At 40.0% G+C, this 22,870-nt stretch overlaps 1 protein-coding gene across 21 annotated transcripts in view; it reads right to left on the bottom strand.

Moving 5' to 3' along the window:
- The window catches only part of ulk4 (unc-51 like kinase 4), a 497,483-nt gene that overhangs the window by 238,016 nt on the left and 236,597 nt on the right, over window positions 1–22,870 (bottom strand). The window lies entirely within an intron of this gene.

The following is a 22,870-nucleotide window of genomic DNA, read 5'->3' as shown; positions in this document are numbered from 1 at the left end:
CCTGTAAGAATCTGTGTTTGAATTTATCTTTCTGCCAAGGTGTGTGTTTATGGGATGCTACTGTTTTGGAGCAGTTAATTAGTCAAGTTGCCAAATCAGGTCAGTTTAGTTTTCCAATAGTTAAGCTACTCTAAATTCTGCGTTCTTTTGTTCATGTTTCAACTGTAGTGTTTAGACAAATTCTATTTTGCTTAAAGCTGAGTCGTTTGACCAGTCACATCATACCTGGAACACCCACTTCACATCTGCCTTTAAAATAAGAAAAAAGTTAGGGTCTAGGCTACCTTCTAAAAATATTTTGAGGGCGTCTGGCCTGGTCCATAACAGACTGGGGGTTCGTCCAAGATTGATTCTGTAATTCCACTTTGCATTTAGGGTTGTTGGACTTAAAGGTGGGTGAGTGGTAAGTATTAGTGTATTTTGTTCTGGGTATTGAATTTGGTTGGTTTAAGCTGTGCTTTGTGTAGTAATGGTTCTTTCAATCACTAAGACTTTTCTGGGGGGTGTTGGAAGTGACTTTGGGGGTTTTGCAAAAGGTGAGCAAGGCAAAGCTGTTGAAATTGGGAGACAAGCTGTAGTTGGGGGCTGCCTTCGTCTGTGAGAAAAGGAGGTAATTATAGCAATAGCTCGACATTTACATTTCTTGGAAACGCCACTGGAATCTTTGCAAATGGTTCAAATTCAATTACAGATGAAGCAGCTTGAACATGAAAGGGAACGGAAACCATTTGACTTATGGTTAAAAGCAGAGGTAAAAGAAAGGGAGGGAACGGCCTTAGCAGAAGAAAGGGAAAAAGAGAGAGAGGAAAGGAAGAAAGATAGGGGGTTAGATAGGGTCGACAGTATGAACCTTTTCCCGCGTATTGAGTCGGGTATTACAAGGGGGCATAGCTTTAAATTAAGGGGGGGTAGATATAGGACTGATGTTAGGGGTAGGTTCTTCACTCAGCGAGTCGTTAGTTCATGGAATGCCCTGCCAGTAACAGTGGTGGACTCTCCCTCTTTATGGGCATTTAAGAGGGCATTGGATAGGTATATGGAGGATAGTGGGTTAGTGTAGTTTAGGTGGGCTTGGATCGGCGCAACATCGAGGGCCCAAGGGCCTGTACTGCGCTGTATTCTTCTATGTTCTATGTTCTAAAGAGGGACAGCTTGAACTTCAGAAGTTGGCACTTAAGATAGGAAAGTTGGCTTAAAAGGATGGATGTGAAGGTAGAAGGAAGGCTTAGTGTGGAGGATAGTGATGATGAGCAAACCCGTTGTAATCAAATGCCTGGTGGGGATCTTTTAAATATACCAAGCATTGACTAAATTTAATGAGAAGTATATAGAAGCCTTTTTCAATTCATTTTAGAAAGTAGCTAACAAATTAAGTGCCCAATGGCAATGTTGGTTTTGTTAATTCAACCAAAGTTGGGAGAGGTAGAGCTAGTGAGTTATTTGCATCACTGTCAAAGGAGGTATCTGGGGAGTATGAGGAGGGGAAGAAAGCCATCTTAAGTGCATATGCCTGCAGACAACACTTCAGGAATCTAAGGAGGGACCCTGGTCAAACCTACATTGAACTGGAAAGCATCAAACAAAGTAATTTTGATAGTTGGATAAGGGCATTAAAAATAGAGCAAACCTAATATGCTCTTAGAAAGATGATTAAAATGGCAAGAATAGTGCTGAAATGACTGATGCTAATGAGTTAGTTCATAAATCAAAGTTTGGCTTCCAACATCAATTTCAATCCATAAGGGATAGAAACTCAGGGTTGAAACTTTATTGCTGGAACAGCACAGCAGGTCAGGCAGCATCCAGGGAACAGGAGATTCGACGTTTCGGGCACAGGCCCTTCTTCAGGAAAAAGAAAACCTCATGAGGTAAGGGAAAAGTAGATCTCGGTGAAGATCATAAGTATAACTTACCACAGGGCAAAAAGGTAACACATGGAAGAGAAAGAGAAGTTGAAAACTCAGATATTATCACTGCAAATTAGTCCACATTAAGTCACAATGTTGGTGCTTAGAAAAAACACAGGGATGATGGATGTAGGTAAACAGGATAAACCTCTGAATTTTGTTAAAATGGTATAGGAAAGCACGGTGGAGGCTAAAAAAAACCACACTGGAATGCACAACCAAGGTTGGAGATCGGTTGAGAAGGAAGTGCCAGATCTTCTTAAACCATTTATTTGTGAAGGTAAGGTGTATTTGGTTAGGCCAGGAGCAGCAGATAAAGAAGTTACAGTATTAAGGGATACAAGGTCATGACAATCTTTGATGTTGATAGATGAGGAGATATGTAACTCAGATGGACTATTGCCAGAAAAAGTGCTAGTACACGGAATTCATGTGAGACAAGAAGTACTCCATTATGTAGAGTGAGGTTGGAGTGCCCAGTGAATTTTGGAGAAATCCTGGTAACAGTACTAGACAAACTCTTGGCTCCAGGAATATAATTTGTCCTTAGTAACAATACAGCTGGATCACAAGTAGAAGTGCTGCCTGTTTGGTTGAAAAGGAAGTGGAAAATCTGGCAACCGATTTTTCCTGACTGTGATGACAAGGTCACAAAGTCACCAGTTGAAACAGGAGGAGAAATCAAAGAATACAGATAAGCAAACTGAAGTAGAATTATCAGAGACCATGTTTGATTGAATAGTTGAGCCAAAACAGGAACAGGTGGAGGACAAAGTGGATATTTTTAGCCAAGAGAAATTAACTGATTTACAACAGAAAGGTGAAAAACTGAAGCTATTATATCAAAAAGCGTACACAGAAGTGAAATTTGAGTGTATTCCTGAATGTAGCCATGTTAAAAATGATGCCTCGATGAGGAAATGGAGACCATCACATATTCAGGCAGATGAGAAATGAACAGACATTCATTAAGTTGTATAATCAGTAGGTTATCGAAATGAGGTGTCACAGGTAACACATGAATTACCAGTAGGAGGTCATTTAGAGGTAAGAAAAACTCTTGCTAAAATACAAAAACATTTTTACTGCCTTGGACTGCATAAAGATGTAGTTGAATTTTGTAAGATATGTCATACGTGTCAGAAAAGGGGAAAACCACAGGCAGCATTAAAACCAGCACCTTTAATATCGATTTCTACATTTGAGGAAATTTTTACAAGGGTCTTAATTGATTGTGTAGGATCCCTACCTAATGCAAAAGGTGGGAATCAGTAATTGTTGACAATAATGGATGTATCCACTAGATTTCCCAAGGCTATTCCATTATGCAATATTACGGCTAAAGGGATTGTAGAAGAGTTATTCAAACTTTTCACTAGATTTGGAGTACCCATAGATCAATAGTATCAGATCAATGGTCAACTTTTACGTCAAAATTATTAAAGGAAGTTATGGATAGCTTAGGAATAAAACAATTTAAATCCACTGCATACCATCCATAACTGCAAGGAGCGCTAGAAAGATGGCATCAAACTTTAAAAGACCACGTTGAGGGCTTACAGTCAAGACTATTCACATGATTAGGAGAAGGGAATTCCGTTTGTACTTTTTGTCATTAGGGATGCACCAAATGAATCAACCAAATTCAGTCCATTTGAATTAATTTCAGGTATGAAATGAGAGGACCACTGAAATTAATTAAGGAAAAATTAGTGGGTTGAAATTCAGAGATCATATATTTGGACTATGTGTAAAAAACTTTAGGGACCGATTAAATAGAGCCAGGGAGTTGTCTAGACAACATTAAAAAATATCACAGCATACAATGAAACAGGAAGCAGACAAAAAAATCAAAAGCTCAAAATTTTGTGGACAGAGACAAAGCACTATTGTTACTTCCAATGATAGATGAACCTTTAAAAACAAGATTTAGTGGACCTTATAAAATCGAAAGGATATTGAGTGAGGTGAACTAATTTGTAAGGACTCCAGCTACAGTTAAATCTCACAGACTATGTCATATGAATATCCTTAAAAGGTATTTTGATAGGGAAGGATGGCAAAAAGAGAATACATTACTGGTTACAACACAAAGTGAAAACCAAATTCAAAGCATTCTGAATTGGAATTCCTCAAATTAGATTGGATAATGAGGAAGTTATTAAGAATTGGGATAAATCGTTTAGTTACCCTATAGAGGAAAATCAAAATGACTTGAAAATGTTGTTGCTATCACCTGGGGAAATATGTGGGAATAAGTTGGAAGTACTAATCTCCAATTATGCATCATATAGTTATAGGAAATTCTGTTCCAATTAAGTAACAACCTTACCAACCTAACCCTGTAAAGTTGACACAGGTTCAAAAGAGATTGAATACATGCTCCAAGACAACATAATCAAGGTGAGTTGCTGCGACTTGAGTTCATCCATAGTAATGGTGCCAAAACCAGATGGTACCCAACAGTTACGTGTAGATTATTGTAAAGTCAATGAGATACAAATTCTGATTCATATCAGATTCCACATTTGGAAGACTGTGTTGAGAAGGTGGGACAAGTACATTATATTTCTAAGTTTATTATGGACCAGGCCAGAGCCCCTCAAAGCATTTTAAGAAGATAGCCCAGAACCTAACTTTTCTAGTTGTTTTAAGCAGATGTAAGGTGAATATTCCATGAGCGATGCAGCTGGTCAAACCGCTCGATTTCAAAGAAAACAGAATTTATTTCTGAACACATGAACAAAAGAAAACCAAATTTACAAAAGCATAATTATTTGAAAACCCAAGTTAACAAAGAGCTATTCTGATTTCCCACAACATCCCATAAACACCCCCTTGGCAAAAAGGTAAATTCAAACACAGGCTCTTACAGGAGAGAGAGAGAGAGAGAGAGAGAGGGGGGGGGGGATCAGCATGGAGCTGTTTCTTTGGTCCCAAGCTAAAACTAACCCAAAACTAGAAAAAAAACCATGAACTGGGAGAAGTGGCCACTCCCCTTTCATTGTACAAGTGTTTCAAAAAAACCTGAAAGTCTTTTCTGATTATTGACTTAGGCAGCATCTGTTAGCCATTATTAAGATAGCCAGTTCAGACATTTCAGCACCTCTGCCTTTACAACTTGCTCTCTGAAAAAATAACAAGGACCTTGTTCTAGGAGCAGTACGTTCACATCTCCCCCCTTAAAAAAAAATAAATCCAAAGATGGCTTCATTTTAAAACCCTTTAATCTTAAATTGTTAGTACACTACAACACAATGTGCTTCCCAGTGTTTTTTCTAACCCATCAACACTGTGATTTCACTTGACCTACTTTACTGCAGTGAAAACACTGGAGCTTTTTAACTTCTCTTTCCCCTCCATGGGTTTCCTTTTTACCCTGTGATAGGTTATGCTTATGATCTTCACCGAGATCTACTTTTCCCTTACCACGTGAGGTTTTCTTTTTCCCCCAGTTTCTATCCCTCATGGATTGAAATTGATATTGGAAGCCAAACTTTGATTTATGAACCAACTCATAAGCATCAGCCATTTCAGCACTACACTTGCCATTTTAATCATCTTTCTAAGAGCATATTAGGTTTGCTCTTTTTTTAATGCCCTTATCCACCTATCAAAATTACTTTGATGCTTTCCAGTTCAATGTAGGTTTGACCAGGATCCCTCCTTAGATTCCTGAAGTGTTGTTTGCAGGCTTCTGGCACAAGCTCATATGCACTTAAGATGGCTTTCTTCCCCTCCTCATACTTCCCAGATACCTCCTTTGATAGTGATGCAAATAATCATTAGCTCTACCTCTCCCAACTTTGGTTGGATTAACAAAACTGACATTGTCATTGGCCACATAATTTGTTAGCCACTTTCCAAAATTAAATGAAAAAGGCTTCTATATACTTCTCATTAAATTTAGTCAATGCTTGGATATATTTAAACAGATCCCCACCAGGCTTTTGATTACAACGGGTTTGCTCATCATCACTATCCTCCACACTAATCTTACCTTCAGCCTTCATCTCCATCCTTTTAAGCTAACTTTCCTGTGTAAGTGCCAATTTATGAAATTCAAAACTTCCTTTCTTCCTTTCCTCTCTCTCCTTTTCTTTCTGTTCAGCTTAAAGTGATTCTGTCCTTTTCTTTTTGTTCTGTTAGGCCTTTTGTTCTTTCTCTTTCCTCTGCTTTTAATTGTAATTCAAACAGTTTCATTTATTTTGCCCTTCCCAATTCAATTTTAGCCATCTCCAAAGATTCAGATGGCATTTCCAGCAAATTTAAGTGCTGAGCTGTTGCTGTAATTATCTCTCCTTTTCTTACAGATGAAGGTAACTCCAACTTCAGCTTGACTACCAATTCTAACAGCTTTGCCTTGTTCATCTTTTGTAAAGCTCCCAAAGTCACGTCTTCCACCACCAGAAAACTCTTCATGACTGAAAAAGCAATTACTATCCCAAGCACTATTTAAATCAACTGAATTCAACAAGTGAAACAAAAGACACAAACCCTATCATCCGCTGCCTTTGAGTCCAACAACTCTAATCCCAGATCAGAAAAAAAACCCACAAAGAGCCCCCAGTCTGTTATGGGCCAAGCCAGACCCCTTCAAAACATTTTAAGAAGATAGCCCAGAATGTAACTTTTCTAGTTACTTTAAGCAGATGTAAGATGAATATTCCAGAAGTGATGCAGATGATCAAGCCACTTAGTTTTAAACAAAACAATTTATTTACACAAGAACAAAAGAAAACCAAATTTAGAATAACATAACTAGTTGAAAACCCAACTCACATGAAAATGCAACTTAACAAAGAGTTGCAACAAAGGACAGAATAACATTGTTAAAGGAGCAGCATCGTCACAAGTTAGACTTACTCATAGGATACTGGCAGGTACCTTTATCTGAAACAGCGAAGACCATTTTGGCTTTTGTAACACTGAATGGACTTTACCAATTTAAAGTCATGCCATTTTGTATGAAAAATGTGCCAGCCACATTTCAAAGACTAACTAATAAAGTCATTTCTGGATTACCCAAGCGTGTGGTATACCTCAACGACCTGGTGATTTTTAGTTACACATGGAAGGAACATTTGCAGCATTTATTGGAATTCTTTGATCAACTTCGGGAGACAGGCTTGGTGATGAACCTGGCTAAGAGTGAATTTGCTAAAGCCCAACTCACGTTCCTGGGCCATGTTATTGGACATGGACAGTTTGCACCACACATTGTGAAAACAAAGGTTATTGGGGAGTTTCCCATATCATTGATGAAGAGACAAGAACTATGATTCCTGGGATTGAGTAGATTTTATCAGAAATTCTTGTCAGATTTTAGCAGTGTGGGTGCATCACTCACTGACTTATTGAAGAAGAGCAGAAAATTTCAGTGGACAGCCTGAAAACTGTGTTAACCAATGCCCCAGTATTAGCTACACCTAATTACACAATGCCATTCAAAGTGGCTATTAATGTGAGTGATGTGGGTGTCGGTGCTATACTCTTATACAAAGACAACAAAAAGATAGCAAGACCTATCAGATATTTCTCCAGGAAATGGAATATTAATTAACAGAAATATTCCTCAATTGAGAAGACCTTGAGCTTGGTGTTGGCATTACAACATTTCCACATTTATATTGCTAATTATGTGTCTGAGACAATCGGATATACCCATTAAAGGTTTTGGAGAAATTTAAGGACAAAAGTTCCAGACTATTTAGGTGGAGCTAATTATTACAAACATTCAAAATACAGACATACATGTGGCAGGATGAGAAAACGTAATTGCCGACACGTTATCAAGACTTGGATGAAGAAAAACAACGGCATTCAGTGGTAGGAGTAAATGGACTGAAATAGAATGTACCAGTGAATGTTTGCAAGCTTAGAGTCAATGTAATATACGCATTTTGTAGTGTACTAACAGAATAAGACGGAGGGGTTTAAAATGAAGCCATCTTTGTATGCTGATGGTTCATGTTTTTTAAGGGGAGAGATGTGACATTGCTGGCACTTTATAAAGTTTATTTTGTCCTTGGTGTTTTTGAAGAGAGGTCGTAAAGGCAGAGATACTAATGAGTCTAGTTTAACAATGGAAGAGGAGTAGCCAGTTCTCCCAGTTCAGGTTTTTTCTTAGTTTGTTTTAGCTGTAGTAGTCATAAGATATGACAGTCCAGGGGAGTGGTAAGCTTCAATAAAGAATTTCTCTGACTTCCTTCTGAAATCTCTCTCTGGAAGTTGTTCCCCCTTGCCTGTTAGAATCTGTGTTTGAACTTACCTTTTTGCCAAGGTGCGTGTTTATGGGATGTTCCTGTTTTGGAACAGTTCATTAGTTAAGTTGCTGTGTCAGGTTGGTTGTGTTTCCTAATAGTTTAGTTATTCTAAATTCTGTTTTGTTTGTGTTTTGATTGCAATGTTTAAATAAATTGTTTTGCTTAAAGCTGAATGGTTAAACCAATTGTATCACAACTGGAACACCCATTTTACATCTGCCTTTAAAATAAAAAAATGTTAGGGTCTAGGCTACCTTCTTAAAATATTTTGAGGGAGGTCTGGCCTGGTCCTAACACACAATACTTCAAAGCTGGCCTGGCCAAAGCCTTAAACAGTTGCAACACAACTTGCGAACTTTTATATTCTTTGCTCCAATCGATTAAGGCAAGCATGCTGTGTACCTTTTTTACCAGCTTATCCACTTGTTTTGCCACTTTTAGGGATCTATGGACTTGGACTCCAAGGTCCCTCTGTATATCAATGCTCCAAAGGGTCTGGCCATCTGCACTGCACTTCCCTTTTGTATTTGACTTTCTAAAATGCATCACCTCACACCTGTCCAGATTAAACTCCATCTGCCATTTCTCCACCTAACTTTCCTGCTGCATCCTTTGATTTCCTTTCTTACTATCCACAACTCCACCAATTTTTGTGCCATCTGCAAACTTACTAATCAGCCCACTGACATTTGCATACAAATCATTTGTATACATTACAAAAAACAGAGGTTCCAGCACTGATACTTATTGGTCACAGACCCCCATTTAGAAAAACATCTTTCCACAACTACCCTCTGCCTTCCATGGCCAAGCCAATTTTGTATCTAATTTGCCAACTCACCATGGATCCCATGTAACTTGATCTTCTAGATCAAGATCTTCTTGTTAATTGCTTTAATAAAGTCTACGTAGAGACTGACAACTGTCTTACCCTCATGAAATATCTTTGTCACTTCCTCAAATAACTCAATCAATTGTGTGAGACAAGATCTCTCCTCCATAAAGCCATGTTGTCTATCCGAATAAGCTTGTGATTTTAGAGAAGATTTGTAGTTCAAGTTGTGAATCAGATTGTAAGTTTGCTTGCAGAGACAGTAGATTTGTGCTCAGACGTTTCGTCACCATGCTAGGTGACTTCATCAGTGAGTCTCCGATGAAGCGTCAGTGTTCTGTCCCGCTTGCTATTTATGCCTGTGGGTGTGTTGTGGTGGGTGCTATCACTTCTGGTTCCGTTTCTGAGCATGTGGTAAATGGGATGCAAATCGATATGCATGTTAATGGAGTTCTGATTTGAATACCAGGCCTCTAGGAATTCTCGTGCGCGTCTTTGTTTAGCCTGTCCCAGGATGGTTGTATTGTCCCAGTCGAACTGGTGTCCCTCTTTGTTCATGTGTATGGATATCAGTGACAGTTGGTCATGTCTTTTGGTGGCTAGTTTCCTGCTCCTTTGTCCAATGTAATGCTTGTTATAGTCCTTGCAGGGTATTTTGTATATGACGTTCATTCTGCTGGTTGTTGTTTCGGGGTCCTTTAAATTCATCAGGAGCTGTGTCAGTGTTGTGGTAGGTTTGTGGGCTACCACGATGCCTAGCGACCGGAGTAGTCTGGTCGTCATATCCAAGATGTCTTTGATGTATGGCAGATGGCTAGAGTCTCTGGGCATGTTGTGTCTTCCTGTTTAGGTCTGTTGTGCAGAAATCAGCGGACTCCGCTTATCGGGTACCCGTTGTTCCTGAATTCGTTGTATAGGTGATTTCCCTCGGCTTCTCGTAATTGCAAGGTACTGCAGTGTGTTGTGGCTCGTTTAAATAAAGTCCTGATGCAGCTCCGTTTGTGAGTGTTGGGATAATTGCTCCTGTAGTTGAGTATCTGGCGACTTTCCTGTTGATGCTAGTCTGCTGCTCTTCATTGGATTTTTGTTTCATTATGACATCGAGGAAAGGGAGTCTGTTGTGCTCTTTCAGAAGCATAGGAAGATTTAGGAAGCATAGGATGGGGAAGGAAACTGCAGGTGATGGGCACATTAGAAATGTGGAGCTTATTTAAGGAAAAGCTCCTGTGTGTCCTAGATAAGTATGTACCTGTCAGGCAGGGAGGAAGCTGTAGAGCGCAGGAGCCGTGGTTTACGAAGTAAGTGGAATCTCTGGTCAAGAGGAAGAAGGCGGCTTATGTTAGAATGAGACGTGAAGGCTCAGATAGGGCGCTTGAGGGTTACAAGGTAGCCAGGAAAGACCTAAAAAGAGAGCTCAGAAGAGCCAGGAGAAGACATGAGAAGTTGTTGGTGGATAGGATCAGGGTAAACCCTAAGGCTTTCTATAGGTATTTAAGGAATAAAAGAATAGGAGATAGGGGAAGCACTAAATGATTATTTTTCGACAGTATTCACTCTAGAAAACGACAATGTTGTCGAGAAGAATACTGAGATACAAGCTACTAGACTAGGTTGGATTGAGGTTCACAAGGAAGAGGTATTAGAAATCCTGCAGAGTGTGAAAATAGATAAGTCCCCTGGGCCTGATGGGATTTATCCTAGGATCCTCTGGGAAGCCAGGGAGGAGATTGCCGAGCCTTTGGCATTGATCTTTAAATCGTCATTGTCTACAGGTATAGTGCCAGAAGACTAGAGGATAGCAAATGTGGTTCCCCTGTTCAAGAAGGGGAATAGAGACAACCCTGGTAATTAATGCAGTGAGCCTTACTTCAGTTGTTGGTAAAGTGTTGGAAAAGTTTATAAGAGATAGGATTTATAATCATCTAGAAAAGAATAATTTGATTAGGGAAAGTCAGCACGGTTTTGTGAAGGGTAGGTCCTGCCTCACAAACCTTATTGAGTTCTTTGAGAAGGTGACCAAACAGGTAGATGAGAGTAAATTGGTTGATGTGGTGTATATGGATTTCAGCAAGGCGTTCGATAAGGTTCGCCACAGTAGACTATTGTAAAAAATGCGGAGGAATGGGATTGTGGGAGAAATAGCAGTTTGGATCAGTAATTGGCTTGCTGAAAGAAAATAGAGGGTTGTAGTTAATGGAACGTGTTCATCTTGGTGTCCAGTTACTAGCGGTGTACCGCAAGGGTCGGTGTTGGGCCCACTGCTGTTTGTCATTTTTATAAACGACCTAGATGAGGGCGTAGAAGAGTGGGTTAGTAAATTTGCAGACGACACTAAGGTCAGTGGAGTTGTGGATAGTGACGAAGGATGTTGTAGGTTTCAGAGAGACATAGATAAGCCGCAGAGCTGGGCTGAGGTGGCAAATGGAGTTTAATGCGGACAAGTGTGAGGTGATTCACTTTGGTCGGAGTAACCGGAATGCAAAGTACTGGGCTACTTTTAAGATTCTTGGTATGGTAGATGAGCAGAGAGATCTCGGTGTCCAGGTACACAGATTCTTGAAAGTTGCCACCCAGGTTGACAGTTGAAACTTTATTGCTGGAACAGCACAGCAGGTCAGGCAGCATCCAGGGAACAGGAGATTCGACGTTTCGGGCACAGGCCCTTCTTCAGGAAAGAAGGGCCTGTGCCCGAAACGTTGAATCTCCTGTTCCCTGGATGCTGCCTGACCTGCTGTGCTGTTCCAGCAATAAAGTTTCAACTTTGATCTCCAGCATCTGCAGACCTCACTTTCTCCACCCAGGTTGACAGGGTTGTTAATAAGGCATACAGTGTTTTAGCTTTTATTAATAGAGGGACCGAGTTCAGGAACCATGAGGTTATGCTACAGCTGTACAGAACTCTGGTGCGGCCTCACTTGGAATATTGTGTACAGTTATGGTCACCGCATTATAAGAAGGATGTGGAAGCTTTGGAAAGGGTGCAGAGGAGATTTACTAGGATGTTGCCTGGTATGGAGGGGAGGTCTTACGAGGAAAGGCTGAGGGACTTGAGACTGTTTTCGTTGGAGAGAAGAAGGTTGAGAGATGACTTAATAGAGACATATAAGATAATCATAGGGTTAGATAGGGTGGAGAGGGAGAGCCTTTTTCCAAGTATTGTGAGCATGAGGGGGTATAGCTTTTAAATTGAGGGGTGATAGATATAGAACAGATGTCAGAGGTAGTTTCTTTACTCAGAGAGTAGTAAGGGTATGGAATGCTTTGCCTGCAACGGTAGTAGTTTTGCCAACATTAAGTACATTTAAGTCGTCATTGGACAAGCATATGGACATACATGGAATAGTGTAGGTTAGATGGGCTTCAGATTGGTATGACAGGACAGCGCAACATTTAGGGCCTAAGGGCCTGTACTGCGCTATAATGTTCTATGTTCTTCCTCTTTGGTGAACTTTATACCGGTAAGGATGTTGTTTATGTGTTTCTGCTAAAAGTCCTGGTGATCCCATAGGCCTTCAGTTAACTTGTTTGTAGATCTTGTCATTGAAGTTGAAGTGGATTGTGAGGCACAGGTCTACTAGTTTGAAGATGCTGTCCTTGCTGATGGAGTTGGTGTTGTCAGGTGTTTGTGTCCTTGGTTTGTCTAGCAGTGAGGTCAGTGTTTCTTTGGCTAGGGTGACGTTTATTGATGTGAATAGGGCTGTCATGTTGAAGGAAACCATGACCCCGTCATCCTCTACCATGGTGTCGTTGATGATGTTCAGGAATTCCTGGGTGGAGTGGATGGAGTTGGTTGAATCTTCTACCAGGTGTTTCAGTTTGCATTCCAGCGTCTTTGCCAGTCTGTATGTCAGTGTGCTGGGAAGTGAGACTGTGGGTCTGAGGGGGGCCCCTGGTTTATGCAAGCTTAGCAATCCGTAGAAGCAGGGTGCGTTGGATCCTTCAGGTTTCATTCTTTGGAGGTCTATCTTGTTAATTTCACTTGCTTTGTGTAGTTTTCTCAGGGTTGCTATAATGCAGTTTTCTAGCTATGGAGTCAGGTCCATCATAGTGTGCTTGCTTTTTCAATGTATTGTGTTCTCTTCTGGGTGACAGTCATGCGCCCTTTGTCTGCCGGTAGGATTATGATATTTCTGTCTTCTCTGAGTCCTTCTAGGGCTTAACTTTGCAGTGTGTTGAGGGTGTCCCCTTCTTTCTTTCTGTTTAGTGTTGGTGCTACTGTCTGTCTGAAGGCCTGCTGGGTTTCTTCTAAGTCCGTTGTCTTTCAGGGTGGCTTCCAGGGCTGTTGGACATCCTTTTTGGCCATGTCCCTGCTGATGAAGTCCCATGCGGATGACATCTTTGTTATTATGAAACGCAACAAAGTAGAAGAAACCCACAAACAAAGAAACAACATCTTTACGGGTATAAAGTTCACCAAAGATGAAGAGAATAGCAATACTCCCCTTCCTAGACATCACAGTGGAATGAAAAGCCAATGGAGAGGTACAGACCAGCATCTACACGAAAGGCACACACACTGACCAGATACTCAACTACAGGAGCAATCATCCCAACACCCACAAATGGAGCTGCATCAGGACATTATTTAAACAAGCCACAACAAACTGCAGCATCCAGAAAAAAAACACCTATACAATGTATTCAGGAACAACAGGTACCTGATAAGCGCAGTGCGCCGATTTCTGCACAACAGACCTAAACAGGAAGACATGACATACCAGAGACTCTAGCCACCCTGCCGTACATCAAAGACATCTTGGAGATGGCGATCAGACTACTCTGGCCCCTCGGCTTCATGGTAACCCACAAACCTACCACCACATTGAAACAGCTCCTGATGAATTTAAAGGACCCTGAAAGAACAACCAGCAGAATGAATGTCATAGACAAAGCACCCTGCAAGGACTGCAACAAGTATTATATTGGACAAATGGGTAGGAAACTAGCCACCAAGATACAAAAGGGGCCCTTCTCCTCATCCTGAAGGTGTTTACTCTTGCGATTTGGAACTAGCAGTAGCAATGGAGTTTCTGCAAGTACCATCAGTTACTTTAAGATAGGAAAATAAAAAATAAGTCAAGGTATCCTGCTCCTGATCTTTAGAATCTGTGCGTATAAACACAGAACAGAGTAGGATAAAATTTGATTATGATCATTTCTTAGAATTGAAATGCCTAGTATTCAATCTATCATATAAAAAATATAACCAGGTAATATGCGATGGCTAACATTGAACTGTACCATAATATCAACTACATAATGCCAGGTGTGGAGAGAAAAAGGACAAGTCAGAGAGAGGAAATATTACAAAACAAAATTATGCTGTGTGTTTCTTGGAAAAAACAAACTTATGCTAAGAACAATTGTTTAGAAATTTGAAATAAAACCAATGGCTACATAAATCGAAATAAACCTTTTCTATAATGGACAGAACTGTAGAAAATCTAGTCAGGGCATTCCCCCATAAATCTTCCTGAATATTACTCACATTACTACACTTAAAATGGCATTGCCCTGATTTAAGCTTTGTATGCTTTTTTATGCAAATATATTGTGCCACATTGTTAAAGAGCTTGTAGGGGTTGTCAGATGGACATACGATTTTGATGGGAAGTCAAATTTGAAATGTACACACACTACCCCTCACCTGACCCACACTAACTAATAAACCTGAAAACAAGTGAATTACTGTTAATCTGGACATGAGTATGCCAGGCCTAAAGATGGAAGTATGGCATTGCAGATGTGCAACTCTCCTGGAAAGGAAAACATATGTCATTGAGGCAGAGGGAAGGGGCCTGGGATTAATTGTATGCCTGGAGCTTTTCATATTAGATTGGGAGGTGAAGTTTGTACCGTGTAATGGTTAATCTGGAAAACAGTGCTCCTGGTTCAGACAGAGTCGGACCAGGGAGGAGGTCAGACGATGGTGGTGGAACACTGACTTGGTGTTCGACAATTTGCAATGATAGTTTCAAGGATTGCAGGGCAACAGTCCAGGGTAGATGCCTGCCACCAAGGAGATGAAGCAGCAGATGTGGTTATGAGAAGATTACAAAAAGACACAACAGTTTCTTTTCTGGTTGGGAAAACAGCCAACATATCCAACCAAAAAGGATGCTAAGCAGAGGGGTGATGGCTGGCCTTAAAATGAGACCATCTGTCCCGAAGATTGGGGGGGGGGGGGGGTGCGGGGGAATGTGGAATTAATAGCTAATGCTGCTGACAGCATCTGTCTTGAAACAGAAGGGAAGTGATGCAAGGTTAAGATGGAAACAATTTAATAATCACATCTTGATGCTGACAGGAACTAAAGACTTCTTGAATAAGTAGCTATATTTAGAATGCAATTATATTGAGAAACATCAAATAAGAATATCCCTGTCTATTGCACTGCCAAAATGGAAAATTACAGCAAAAATGCAATATGACTGACAGTTCCTATATAAAGAACTGACAAGTTAACATTTTGAATATCAGTCTGAGAGTCTATCTTTATAAAAGCTTTACTGAGTTTCCCATTTTTGTATTGGATTTTCTGCATTTGCAGACTTTTTCCTTTGCTTTAATACTGTGTATTAATTTTTGTGCATTAATTTCTTTATCAAATCATAGAAGGATACAGCATAGAAGGAGGCTATTCGACCAAATGTGTTTGTGCTGGCTCTCTGAAGGTTATGCTCAATTACTCTCATTCCCATACTCTTTTCCAAGTAGCTATCTAATTCCTTTTCAAAAATTACTATTGAATCTGCATTCACCACTCTTCCAGTTAGCACTTTCTCATAATTTCCCAAGCACACCTCTGATTTTTTTGCCGATGGTTACTGACTCTCTTGCTACTAGAAACTATTTTCTTATTACTCCATTTTAAGGCCATCATAATTTTTAGCACCACTATTAAAGCTCTCTGGTCTGAGGAGAACAGTTCCAGCGTCGTCAGTCTATGTAGCTGAAGTTCCTCAACCATGGCATAATTCAGGTAAATCTCCTGCACTCTCTCCAAAACTTTGAAATCCTTTCTTACTAAAGTGTAGCGCATGAAATTGAACACAATATTTCAGCTGAGGCCTAATCAGTGATCTACAAAGCTTTACTATTAAGTTTATGCTCTATTCTTCCATTTATAACATTTATAACATACACTATTTTTTCATTCACAGACTTATCAAGTTATTTGTGCCATCTTCAAAGATTTTGTGTGTAGGCTCACAGGTGTGTCTGTTCCTGGACTGCCTTTAATAGCTGTACCATTTAGTTTGCACTACTTTCCTCATTCTTCCTTTACTTAATCTATCCAAAGATTTTGTAGAGAAACAAATTAGAATACATTCTAGCCTTGAAGGATAATAACACAACAGAATGAATTATAAAACAAATGTCCATTCACTGGCCATACTAAATATCCAGAAAGATGCGTCCAAGGTCATTAAAATGCTAGGGATAGCTACACAATAGTTGTTTCAAGTAATGGCTGTCAGAAGCTAAAGTGAAAACAGTTACATCACATAACAATGGCAAGCCAGCCTGTAGACTACGTATAAAAGCATTTCTCTAAATATCCCCCTATTCATAAAAGAATAAAAATACTGTGGCAATTATCATATATTATGCAGTTATATATTACTGTTATGAAGTTGTGGGTGTTCTGTACCTTTAACAGAGTTAAAAGCACCAGAACTACCTGACAGAACCAAGTGTTCTGAAAAGAAATATAATGTAACATTTAGTTGAACAACTTGATTAGCTGGTTGCCTGGAAATGACAAAACAGATTCAAACTAGACCTATCAGTTTAAATTATACCCCAAAAAATACCAAAGTCAAATTCAATTTGAAGTTAGTATATTGACAATCTTAAAAGCCAATGACACAATTCAACATTTTGAGAGTATAAGACTGTGGAAAATTGAACAGTTGAGAGGAGAACTGCCAAGTCCCAGCATGTAAAAACACTGCCCGAAAAATAGCTCTTAAATGGTACCTTTATCCATCAGTGACATGTGAAGCAGATACCCCTAAGATGAAGAAATGAAGACAGGGATTCAGAGAAAATGAAAGCTGCCTGGTTTTGAGAGAAAAAGTTTTTTTTTGTAATTCATAATAGGGAGTTTTATCGGACTAGTATCATAAAAGGGAAGCTAACAGATAGGTTAGAATAAATAGTAATTAGTTCATAATTCTCTGTTATGCTTTAAGAAATAAAGTTGTTAAATTTTACTTTAATGAGTTCTTGGCCTATCAAATTTTCACAGATTACTGCATGGGATAAATCTTTTCTGTGCTGCTGGTTTTAAATTAAGCAGGAGAGTTTACTCCGTGTTGTAATAGTTTGGTGGCTTGGGTCCGTGATTTGAACTGCTTTAGACAGATTTGAATAGATTTGGGGGTACGAAACATCCCTTCATATTTAAACACTTGAAGGTTAGTGTCCTAGATCTTTAAATAAACCATAGGTGAGGCAATTTGTTTAATTTCAGTGATTTGTGGATGATTAAATTAAAAGTGAGAGAAATGGCTCTTAAAATTGCTAAAGAGGAACTGGGATTTGCAGATGATTCTCAAATTGGCCAAAAAAGTTTAGAAGAAAAGAAAAGGGCCATACTTTTAGAATAAGCAAAAAAGTTAGATTTGGTTTTAACTAAGGATAAAACTAAAGTTGAAATTGTAAGGGAATTACCCAAACACTTAGATGTATCAGAGAAACAGACAAGTGCAGTCGAGGTAGAAAAACTTTAACTACAATCGAGGAAAATGAAGTTACAAGATAAACAAAGGGAGAGAGAAAGAGAAAGTTAGAGGGGAGAGAGAGAGACAGAGGAAAAAGAGAGAGAGAGAGGAAAGAGAGAGAGCTAAGGTTTTTAGCTGAGCAAAGGGAGAGACGTATTGAGTACAGGAGTTGGAAGGTCATGTTGCAGCTGTACAGGACATTGGTTAGGCCACTGTTGGAATATTGCGTGCAATTCTGGTCTTCTTCCTATCTGAAAGATGTTGTGAAACTTGAAAGGGTTCAGAAAAGATTTACAAGGATATTGCCAGGTTTGGAGGATTTGAGACGTAGGGAGAGGCAGAACAGGGTGGGGCTGTTTTCCTTGGAGCGTTGGAGACCGAAGGGTGACCGTATAGAGATTTACAAAATCATGAGGGGCATGGATCGGATAAATAGGCAAAATCTTTTCCCTGGGGTGGGGGAGTCCAAAACTAGAGGGCATAGGTTTAGGGTGAGAGAGGAAAGATATAAAAGAGGCCTAAGGGGCAACTTTTTCCACACAGAGAGTGGTACGTGCATGGAATGAGCTGCCAGAGGAAGTGGTGGAGGCTGGTACATTTCCAACATTTAAAAAGCATTTGGATGGGTATATGAATAGGAAGGGTTTGGAGAGATATGGGCCGGGTGCTGGCAGGTGGGACTAGATTGGGTTGGGATATCTGGTCGGCATTGAAGATTCGACTGAAGGGTCTGTTTCTGTGCTGTACATCTCTATGACTCTAAAAAGAGAATTTGAACTTGAGAAGTTGTGATTTTGTCAGCAAAGTCAAGTTAACAGGATGGAGATGAAAAGAGAAGGTAGTGATATATATAAATATGTCAAAACTCTGCTACATTTTGATGAGAAAGATGTTGAAGCCTTCTTTATTTCATTTGAAAAATTGGCTCGGCAGATGGAGTGGTCCAAGGATTTTTGCGTAATGCTAGTTCAGACTAAACTGGTAGGCAGAGCTGGTGAGGTATTTGCCGCATGTCAGGTGAGGTGTCAAGAGATTATGAAGAGGTTAAACAGGCTATTTTAAGTGCTTATGAATTGGTACCAGAAACATATAGACAGTGGTTCAGAAACACAAAGGAACCAGGTCAGACTTATGTTGAGTTCGAAAGAATTAATCATAGTCATTTTAATCGATGGGTGTGTGCTTTGAAAAAAAATATGAATTTTGAGGTTCTAAGAGAGATTATTGTGCTGGAGGAGTTTAAGAACTCACTTCCAGAGATGGTAAGAATTCACGTGGTGGGACAGAAAGTTCAGGAAATGAGAAGGGCGGCAGAATTAGCAGATAAGTACATGTTGGTGCATGTGACAAGCTTCCCTCCAGAATTTCCTCCTGTGAGGGATAGAAGTTGGGAGAAAGGGAGACCCTACACGACTAAACCAAGAGTAGAGAGCACTGGGAAGGATTTACCACAGGATTATAATAGAAGCCTAAGAGGGTGGAAAGGAGGTGAAATCTCGGTTGTTTCTACTGTTGTAAAGTGGGGCACATAAAGACACAGTGCTGGCCGTTAAAGAAAAGCACTGTGGGAAAAGTTGTGGTAAAAGAAGCTAAGCCAGTGGCATTAGTGAGGGTAGTAAAGGAGACCGCAAGAAGAGCCAAGGAGCTGCAGGTGAGTGCAAAGCCTAGGCAGGGGCTGAGTCTGGGATTAGTACCTGATCTCTACAAAGAATTTGCCTCTGTGGGTAAAGTTTACTCAGAAAGAACACGGGAAGAAGGGCAAGAAGTTATAATTTTGAGAGATACAGGGTCTAACCAGTCGCTGACAGTAAAGGATGAGTAAATATGCACTCTTTTTGATCTGTTACCTGAGTGTGTGGTAATTTGTGGGATAGATGGACAGAAATTTAGTGTTTCCCTATGTAAGATCAGGTTGGAGTGCCAACTGAAGACTGGGAAAGTTACAGTGGGAGTGATTGACAGAGTGTCAGTTCCAGGAATTCAGTTTGTTCTTGGGAATGGTTTGGCAGCGTCCAAGGTGGGAGTGATACACCTTGTTGTGGAGAAGCCCAAGGAAGACCAAGAAACTGAGGAGTTAAACAGAAATACCCTGGTGTTTTCCCAGATTGTGTGGTAACCAGATCCCAATATCATAAGTCAAAGCACAAAGCAAAAAGTAAAGAGAAAGATGAAGGAGTTGAGGTTCAGTTAGCAGATACCCTATTTGATGTAATGGTGTAGGAAAGACCTGAATAGGCAGAGGGTAAGACAGAAGTGTTTAGTCCTGAAAGGCTAAAGGATTTGCAACAGAAAGATAAGATGATAAAAGATATATATGTGGATGTGTACTCTGAAAAGAAAGCAGAAAATATTCTGGCAGGTTATTGTCTGAAAGATAGAATCCTAAGTCAGAAATGGAATCCATGGCAGGTTAGTTCGGAGGAGAAATGGGCCAAGGTGCACCAGATTGTGTTGCCGGTAGCATACAGACAGCAATTGTTAGGGGTAGCACATGAACTACCTGTAGTAGGTCACCTGGGAGTATGAAAACTCAGGGTAAGGTACAAAACCATTTTTATTGGCCTGGAATGCACAACAATGTGGTTACCTTTGCCAAATGTGTCATAGATGCCAAATGGTAGGTAAGCCACAGGTGGTAATAAAACCAGCACCTTTGTTGCTAATTCCCGCATTTGAAGAACATTTCACGCGGTTTATAATTGATTGTGGAGGTCCCCTCCCAAGAACTAAAAGTGGGAATCAGTACTTGTTAACCATAATGGTTGGGTCTACCAGATGTCCGGAGGCAATTCCATTACGGAGTATCAAGGCAAAAAGGGTAGTGGAGGAGTTAGTAGCTTTCTTCACACTTTATAGACTACCCAGAGAGATTCAGTCAGACCAAGAGTCAAATTTTAATGCTTGACTGTTTAAGGAGGTTCTGGATAGCTTAGGTATACAACACTTTAAATCCAGGGCGTATCATCCTGAATCCCAGGGAGCTTTAGAAAGGTGGGATCATGAAGACCATGTTGACAGCATACTGTCAGGGTGACCCGAATGACAAAGATAAAGGTATTCCATCATATTGTTTGCCATTAGAGATGCCCCCAAATGAAACCACTAAGTTTATTCCCTTTGAGTTAATATTCGGGCTTGAAGTGAGAAGCCCTTTGAAATTGATTGAAGAAAAATTGACAGGACCAAAGTCAGAGATCTCACACTTAGATTATGTATCGGAGGTGAGGGAGAGATTAAATTGAGTAGGTGAGTTAGCCAAACAGCACCTAAAGAGGGCAAGTATAGAATGATGCAGGTGGCAGATAAAAGCTCTGAGGCATAAATGTTTTCCCGAGGGGATAACATGTTAGTACTGATACCAGTGATAGGAGATCCCTTCAAAGCTTGGTTTAGTGGTCCCTATCAAATTAAGAAAAGGTTGAGTCAGGTGACCTATCTAGTAATGATATCAGATAGAAAAAAAAGGTATCGAGTATGTCATGTGAACATGTTGAAACCGTATTACACTAGAGAGAAAGAACTGGAGAGACAGGTGTTAGTTACTGCCCCGCAGAGTGAGGAATCAAATCCAGATGATTAGGATTTTGATGTGCCTCAAAATACATTAAAAATGAAGAAGCCTTGCGGAGTGGGATAGGTCAGTAAGCTATCTGTTTCAGGAGCCTAGAAGGCAGTTGAAAGATTTGTTACTGTAATATAAGGACACATGTAAGAATCAGATGGGGAGAACTAATGTTATTGGACATGAAGTAGATGTAGGTTAAAGTTAGGTCTGCAAGAAACCAAACTGAGGATCAAAGCTGTAACTTTTAACAAGTGGTTGTAAAGTTCCTGATAAAATAATAAGTTATTCCTCAAAACTGTATTCCGCTTAATTGAAATTATGTAAGAGGCCTAAGGATAAAGGAGTCAGATTGGAATGAATAAGTGAAGTGTGTTATGCAGCACAAGGTTCTAGTTCTTTAAATTCATTTGTGGAATATGGGGTCCCTGACTGACCAGCATGTATTGCTTTGTCCTTAGGTGCTCTTGAGAAGGTAGTGGTGAGCTGCCTTCTTGAAACACTGCAGGCCATCTGCTATGGGTTGACTCTCAATGCCAGTAGTCAAAAAAGGCAGTAGGAAAATGAGATTTTCTGGTTAATTCATGAAGCATGCAACTAGGCAGCAGAGATATGCTATCAAAATACCAAAGCATTTCTTTAGTTTTGCCTTCCAATTGTACAGAACAATGAGCAGCATTCTCACTTTAAAAGGCTGCTAGAAGTGGGAATGTAATATTCACCAGAACCGAGCCCCATAAACACGGTAAAATTGGTAGACAGCTCACTGTAAAAAAGGGAATGAAGCCTTGAAATTATTTAGTGTGTATTTGTCTTCAAGTGGGACTGCAAAATTACACCATACACCAGCTAACTCAACACGCAGCTGCAATGGTTCTGGTATCTTGAATATCCTGGTGTTCTTCTTGTATGTGCTCCATTACAAGACTAAAGAATTCAGATTTTAAAAAAAAAATTCTCTTAACATCCATGGGATCAGCTTTCTGGCACCCTTTTACACAATTTGCACTGATTAGATATTTTCATTGTGCTTCAAATAATAAAAGCAGTATAAGTACTGCAATGCTGGAATCTGAGATAAAAACAGAAAGTGCTGGAGAAACTCAGGAGATCTGGCAACATCTGTGAAGATATAAAATGAGCTAATGTTTAGAGTCCAATCTGACTTCCTTCAGACCTGATGGGGACTGTGAAAGTGATGGGTTTTCTGCTGTTAAAAAAAAGGAGTAAGTAGAACAGATACTAAAAATGCTCCAGAAGAAAAGAAGATAAGACAGAATTGATATAGGTGAAGGGTAGGTGCTAATGATATGTGTTAATAGGGAAAATGGGTCTGCTGTCCTGACAGTAAACCCTTGCAAGGAAGATGCAGGTGATGGGGGAGTAATCATAATGGAGGACAGAATTTGTGTTCTGAAGTTGTTGAACTCAGCGTTGAGCCCTGAAGGCTGTAAGTGCAAAAATAGGACTGTCCTGTGTACAAATTGCCCACTATATTTTCTTACATAATAGGACGGCACGGTGGCACAGTGGTTAGCACTGCTGCCTCACAGCGCCAGAGACCCGGGTTCAAT

The sequence above is a fragment of the Chiloscyllium plagiosum genome, chromosome 29 (genome assembly GCF_004010195.1).
Source record: "Chiloscyllium plagiosum isolate BGI_BamShark_2017 chromosome 29, ASM401019v2, whole genome shotgun sequence".
NCBI classification, from domain to species: Eukaryota; Metazoa; Chordata; class Chondrichthyes; order Orectolobiformes; family Hemiscylliidae; genus Chiloscyllium; species Chiloscyllium plagiosum.
The sequence above is the reverse complement of the archived record's forward strand: the minus strand, read 5'-3'. Positions and strand labels throughout refer to the sequence as shown.